Source organism: Desmodus rotundus, chromosome 3 (assembly GCF_022682495.2).
Source record: "Desmodus rotundus isolate HL8 chromosome 3, HLdesRot8A.1, whole genome shotgun sequence".
NCBI classification, from domain to species: domain Eukaryota; kingdom Metazoa; phylum Chordata; class Mammalia; order Chiroptera; family Phyllostomidae; genus Desmodus; species Desmodus rotundus.
The window spans coordinates 147,016,314-147,024,125 of NC_071389.1; the positions used below are offsets into that span (position 1 = coordinate 147,016,314).

At 38.9% G+C, this 7,812-nt stretch overlaps 1 pseudogene; it reads right to left on the reverse strand.

Annotated features, from left to right (window-relative positions):
• Positions 1-7,153: 7,153 nt before the first annotated feature.
• Positions 7,154-7,485, reverse strand: LOC112319183 (large ribosomal subunit protein eL33 pseudogene; annotated as a pseudogene).
• Between the last annotated feature and the right edge of the window lie 327 nt (positions 7,486-7,812).

Here is a 7,812-nt window from a genome sequence, read left to right on the forward strand (position 1 = left end):
CTGGCCTCTTACCTTTGTATATAAAATTTCTTTGGAACACAACACGCTTAATTATTACCCGTTGTCTATGGCTGCTTTTACACTACAAGGACAGAGTTGTGTAGTTGCGGTAGTGGTCAAAAGGTCTGCAAAGCCTAAAATATTTACTATCTGGCCCTTTACAGAAAAAGTTTGCTGACCCCTGACCTAGATGATTCCTTCCGGCTCTTCTTATCTTTTGCAAGAGCAGGGACGGAACTGGAGACTATTATGCTAAGGGAAATAAGCCAGTCAATGACAGACAAATACCACAAGATCTCACTTATATGTAGAATCTAATGAACACAATAAACTAATGAGCAAAATAGAAACAGAAGCTTAGATACTGACAGCTGCCAGGGATGGAGGGGTCCTCGATGAAAAATGGTAAAGGGGTTAACAAAAGGACGTTTATGTCTGACCCTTGGAGAGGGATGATATTGCAATTGACTGAGGCAGGGATCGGGTGGGGCTGGGTGGAGGCGGGATAAAAGAGAAAAAGCAGAGACAACTGTAGTAGCATAAACAACAAATGTTTTTTTTTTAAGAGACTCTTCTAACATTCTAAGATCTTATTCCTACCTTCAGCTTAAAATATCTTTTAGTTTGTCAGCGATTTTCCACCTTTTTCATCTCATGATGCATATTAAACTAATTACTAAAATTCTGCAGCACACACAAAAAATATATTATTGTTTTTTGCCGATATGACAAAAAAATAGGTAGTGTCGACAATAAAACTAAAGTTAAAAAATGTAAGTTCAATTATAACAAATCGTTCAACAAAACCTTATTAATTTAACAAATTGTACATTTAATTTTATTAGCTAAGATTTTTTGCCTCCATATAGCGTGACTAATTCTAATGTATTCTGAAAACTTGAAGAAAATAGGAAGTTGGAGAGTATATACAATAAAATAATATTTAAGGAGAGAAAAAAATAGGTATAATTTCAATCATTTACACAAGACAGCTGTTGTTGTGTTAGCTGTTGTCATTTTTTTATTTGACAATCTAAGGGATAAGAGCTCAGTGTCCCTGACTAATGAGTCACATATGGAATGTTTTAAAATTTTTTGCAGCACACTGGTTGAAAATTGCTGGTTTATGTCTCCAAGTTCAGTAAAAGGCATTAGTGACCTAGTGATTAGTTTAATAAGTATTAAATGCTTACATTGACAGGGGTGTTTTCATTAATCTCACATGGTAACTAACCTCTGCACTGTCATGAGGTGAGCTTAGCTAGACATGGAACAAAATCTTTCCATGTAGTAAATGATTTCACATCTCTACAGCCAAATACATTCTCACTAATTATCGTTTTAGGGGCTCTGTTGAGTGCCCAATGCAGCAAGAGAAAACATAGGGAGCTAGATGCACTCCAGCCTCATTGGCTTTCCCTCTCTGCGTTCAGATAGCCCCTCTAATCTGCACCACCCAATCTGGTGCAGGGATATGTGCTATTTTGAATTGCTTGCTAGTTATCTCATTTGCATTAGCCTTGTACCCCAGGCTGGACAGTTAGCACCCTGGGGTCAGGGTTAGTGCTTTTTGAACCAAAAAAGCATAGAGTTAAACAGCTGGAAGAGACATTAGCAGGCATTATCCAACCTTCTCACTTCACAGATGAGTAAACTGAGATCCAGACCAAACAAATAAATTATCTTACTTCTCTTTAACTACTATGGTACGTATCAAGTGCTTGATTCAGAACTTCTGTTTGGCAAGGACTCAAAGAATGATTAGAGAAGAAAATTAGAAAAGTAAATAAGAAGGGAAAAAATGTCCTGGGTCCTGACTTGAAAGGTTTTTGGTGGTGTTTTAGAAAACAATCAAGTCTACATTTCCTGTATCTCTACCACAGCATTTCTTAACATGTATTCTGTGCAGCACCAACTCGAAGAGATGCTCTAAGGAAACATGGTCCCATAGTTAAACAAGTTCTGAAAAGGCCTCATACTGTGCAACCCTCTCGGGGAACTGATGCGGACTCTGGCCCACGGGGTCTGTGTGTTGTGGCTGCGACGAACAAATTCACACAGACTACACAGACTTCTGTAGTCTGAAGTCCTGTGGAGAAAAAAGGATAGTATGGCCACTCTCTAAGTGAGAGACAGGGCCCCAACCCCCGCCTGGACAGGCTCTTATTGCTTTTCTGGGTACATTACATTGAGGATGGTCCTCATTTACTATGCACAGGTTCGGTGTAGGTGATTACCTTCTACAGATAACAAAGGAAAGAATGTTGCTAATTACTTCGAAGAGAAGGATATTGCAGATCAAGGGGAAAAGTGGTTGAACTGGTTACACTCCATACTTGGGAGGTTTAGCACAGATTTTAGGAAGTTGCTTTAGAGATATGCAGTAAACATTTGCTGCCTCAATTCAGGGTGAGAGAGTTTTAGCAAAAGCAAGCCTCATAGCAGCCTAAGTACAGAGCAGGCCTGATTCCCCATGTGAGAACCTATCCGTAGGTGTGGGTCCTGTGCCCCGACCTCACTCCCTGTTAGTTTTCTGAAACAGGGGGTGGGCTACATTCCCCACACCATGGGAAATGGTCCCCTATAGGGAACCACATGGATATCAGCACAGCAGGGCTAGGGCTCTGAGAAGCTCCACAGTAAATGTACCTGATTAACTCCAAGATGCACAAACATTTGGCAACAAAACAACGTTCACAGATCATCTATCAACATTTGAGGAAAAGAGAATAAATAGTGTTTCTCAAAAATCACTTTAGGAAAAAAATCTGTCATCAGGCAAATACTACCTAAGAATACTTCCCAAAACAATTTTGCCCATTTATCCATGTATTTCTGCTATGGTGTGCCACAAATCTGAGGGGAATGAAGATACCTTTCTCTTTGTAAAACCACCTTATATCAAGCTCCCATCCCTTCCTTTACAATGAGTTACCTGCCTCCTGCCTCCTGGTTCTCATTGCACCATGTGTAAACCCTAGATGGCCCAGGAATCCATCCTTGCTTTGGGCTTTCCCTCTGAGTGATCCATAGCAGTTGAAAACAGATGGCTTTTCCTAAGGAATTCCTCCTGTCTGGTTCTAGTGGTATTTCCAGAAGAGGAAGAATTATACAAGCAACTTTTTGTGTTATAACCCTTGGGATCTCTTTTAGATACAGTAAATCTTAGTCCCAATTTCTAATTGAATTTTATACAGCATCAGCTATAAGATGACTCATCTGATACAATTGTCAAGGAAATTTGGTTTGAAAAAACTAACCTGTTTCTAAATTTTAACTGACTGTTTTAACCCCTTGAGACTGACACTTCTAATTTTGTCTACTTACCATCTGTCATCATCTAGCATTACAGCACTCAAAGAGTCTAAATGAAGTCATTATTTGGCCCACATTAGAAACAAGCCCCACCTCTTTCCTGTGCTTCCTCAGGAGGCAAGTCCACTTTCTCCCCAAGTGTGACTTCCCTGAATGTCTGGCCTGAACCCCCAACTTCTCATTGCCTGACAGCCCAGCGTACACTAAGTCTAAACTAAATCACTCAGTACATCTCTTCTTTAGGTCCCACTGTCTATCCCCTGATTCTGGGATTCTTTCAAATGAAAATTCCAAAAGTACTTCAGACCTCAACTTAGGCCCATGGCAGTATTTACTAAATCTGAACATACACCCTCCCTACGGCAATTACACCCAAGAGAAATGAGTGTGTATGTTCACCAAAAAACATGTAAAAGAAAGTTCATAGACATAATAGCCCAAAACTGGAAACAACTCAAATGCCCATCAATAGGTAAATATAAATAAATTGTGATATATTCATACAATGGAAAAATAAAGAATAAAAATATATATACTGCCAATTCACACAGCAGCATGGATTATGTTCAGTGAACAAAGCCAGACCCAAAAGAGTATTCACTGGATAATTACACTCATATAAAGGGCAAGATTAACAGTGGTAGAAATCAGAGGTATGCCTTTGGTAGGGGTCGGGGAAAGGGAGGACAAAATAATTGGAAAGAAGGAAAAAGAAACTTTGTGAAGGAATAAATATTCTATTTCTTCACTAGGCTGATGGTCATATTCGTGCATACTTATGTAAAAATCTTTCAAGCTGTATCCTTAAGATTAGTGTGCTTTACATACTTTATTATAAAGAAGTTTCACCTCAAAATAAAAGTTTTAAAAAAGGAAGGGGGACCTGGCTCGTATTAGTAATGCTAATAGGTGGACAGTTTGCTTGTGAGTTCTGGCATGCTAAAATAATGTAAACTTTAAAAATTTATGACACTACTTTGCTAATTCCAGTTAGCCCTTTTATCACATATCTAATAGGAGCTTGATTTTGATAAAGAGATTTTGTTGGTTGGTTGGTTTTATCTGTTGTTCCACTCAATTTGTCTCACAGCTTCAGGTGACCATGATCTTCATCTTCATCCAAGGAATTAGTGCATATTCACGGCCATGTCAGAATACTTACAATTTTCATTATGTATTCTTCTTCAAAATCTATACTCCGAACCATGGGTCCAAACAGCTGTTGACATGTCATAAAATGTTTGCACTGGGGTCCTGGCCCTGATGTGGCTTGGTTGGTTGGAGTATTGTCCTGTATACTGAAGGGTTGCTGGTTCGATTCCTAGTCAGGGCACACACCTAGGTTGCAGGTTCGATCCATGGGGTGGGCATGGGAGGCAATCAGTTGATGTTTCTCTCTCACATTGATGTTTCTCTCTCTGTCTCTTTTTCTCTCTCTTGGTCTCTCTCTCTCTCTGTCTCTCCCCCCATACCCTCGCTTATTCTCTCTCTAAAAGCAATGAAAAAATGTCTTTGGGTGAGGATTTAAGAAAAATATTTGCACTGAGAAAGATGTTGGAAATTAGTGATCAGCCACATTTTACAGATTAAGAACAAGGGACCTAGAGACATCCGATGACCTGCCCAAGGTTAAATGGTTAAGTAGTGACAGAAGAGGGTGTAGAAACAAGTTCTGCAGAGTCCCACTCTGATGCTCTTACTCTTATATCCTTCTAACAATGCCAACATATCATAAAATTATTCTATCGTCTCAGAAATAAAGAGAAATGTCAAAGAAAGACAAAGTCCGACAAATCTGAGGCTAGGTTAAGCCACTGCCTAATTGCCACTATCTAATAACAGGTGGACTCTTTCAAGTCAGGCCAGTACACTGAAAAGACTTTTATGGCCAGGTATTAAAAAGAATTGAAACATTAATATTTTTCCAAAAAGGTAATTTTCTTCTTCTCAGAATAGCCACAGTAATAACGTTTCAATTAAAAATAGAATCCCCTCAATTGGCACCCTGCTAAAAAGCAAAATGATGTAATTAAGGCAAAAAAAATCAGTACAATCATGAATGTCAAATGACAAAAGTAACAAATTACTGGAATATTTTTTTGACAGAAGGTCTATTTATGAACCACAGGTAGCTTGGCCTTCGGACTTGGTCACAATATTAATGAAGCAAATTGGTGTTTAAAACACTCCCCAAGGACTTCCACTGCTCACCAAGATTGGGTAGCAGGACTAGAGTTACCTTCTCACTTAAAACAACCCCCCCAAAATGGACGAGTATCTGAAATAATGGTTTTCAAGACACAGCACACAAGCAACAAAGAATAGTGATCCCTGAAAGACAGAACACAGATGAGGTAAACCCTACAATTGCTCCAGCTTCCTGCCTCAAAAGAGTTTCCATGACACAACACGGGGAGAGAGAATCCTGACAGGGCCCAGCAGATAACCTGAGACAAGGACATAGAGCTTGGGGTGGGGGAGGCCAAGACACCTAGAGTTCACTCAGTGGAGTACTGAAGAGGAGAGAGACGCACTGACTAACTTCAGATATCTGAAGAGGGTTTCCCCCGAGTACTCAGCTGAGTACCGATCAGTGCATATGTGTGAAGAAACTACCTGAAAGGCTGGGGAAAGACCACCTGAGAGGATTAAAGGTAACAATGTCTAGCTGTTCCCATCAGCCAGACTGAAAACCTCATGATTCCTGGGGCACTGGGTAGAGTACCTGCCAGTGACCTGCATTGACAATGGGGAATAATTAGCGCTAATTGAAATGCTTCTCCGTCCCTCAAAATAAAACTTAAAAGCAAGTCCCAAAAAGATCAAATGTTTTCAAATAGTATAACTGTGTCCATAAACAAAGCTCAAGAATATTAATAGGACTACAAAAATATTCAATATATAACAAACTAAAATTTAGAATGTCTTCTATTCAATCAGAAAATTGCCAGACATACAAGTAACCAAGAATATATAACCAAAAACAAGGAGGGAAACCAAATTGGAACTGACACAGATGGTAGAATTAGCAGACAAGACATTAAAACAGTTGTAACTGTATTCCATGTGTTCAAAAGGTTAGATAGAGACATAGAAATACAAAAACACCCAAACTCAACCTCTATTGATTCTTACAGTAATGTCTGATACAAAATACACTTGATGGAGTTAATGGCAAGTTAGAGATTGTGGAAGAAAAGATGTAGTAAACTTTTTTAAAGTAAAAAAAAGTTTGTAGTAAAAAAAGTGAATTTTTTTTAAATGAACAATGGACAAAACCAAGGGGGAGGGTGGAAGCAAGGGAGGGAGGGAGGTTTGGCTGGGGTGGGGAGGAGAGGTGGGGAGAAAATGCAGACAACTGTAATTGAACAACAATAAAGTAATTAAAAATAAATAAAATGAACAGAGCATCAGAGAGCTGTGGAAAAGCTTCAGTTGAAGTCCCTCAAGGGGAGAGAGGGTATCAAGAAATATATATTTAAAGACATAATGGACAAAAAGTTTCCAAATCGAATGAAAATACCAACTCACATCTTCAAGAACCTCCATGAATCCCAAATACAAGAAATGTGAAGAAAACTGTATCAAGACATTATAATCAAATTGCTCAAAACTGGTGATGAAAAGAAAATTCTTAAAATCACACAAGAGTCACATAAGATATAAGGGAGGAAAAATAAAGATGACAGCAGATTTTTCTTTGAAAATAGTATTCAAATAATATTGCAGGGCCTGAACCTGCAACCCAACCATGTGCCCCAACCCAGAATCCTTTGCTTTGCTAGAGGGCCCCCAACTGAGCCACATAGTCAGGGTTGTTATCTATTTATCAATAAGTTTAAATCCTTGAGGGGTACAGCATTACACGGATTCTGTGTCCAATGGCCTTAACAGGAAGGTTGCTATGGAATTTAGCACGAACCATGCCACTGTTTCCAGGAGCACGGGTTTCCTTTCCCCAGTTACTCTGGTTTTGTTCGGTTTACCACCAGGAGTCATTGTGTTGTTCTTTGCTTTGTACACATAAGCACATCTCTTGCCTAGATACTATTCAGTTTCATCTCCAGCATAAACACCTTCAGTTTTAAGAAGAGCTGTGTGCTCCCTTTGGTTCCGGAGACCCTGTTTATAGCCAGCAAAAATGGCCTTGGACCGCCGCCTTCCAGACATGTTTGTTGTTGCAGAAGTCCTGTTCCTGGCCGGCTCCGCAGGCTTCAAGATGGCGAAAAAGAAAAGTCAAGAATACATTTTTAAAATCAAAAGCAAAATAAACTGGATTTCATAAAAAATTAAAACTTCTACTCTTCAAAAGAGAATGAAAGACAAGCCACAGACTAGGAAGAAATATTTAAAAGTAGAAATTGGATGTAAAGATTTTTACCTAGAATATATAATGAACTCTGAAAAATCAACTCGAAAAAAATAATAACCCAATTTTAAATGGGCAAAATATTTGAAGAAACACTTCACCAAAAAAGATGGACAGATGGCAAATAA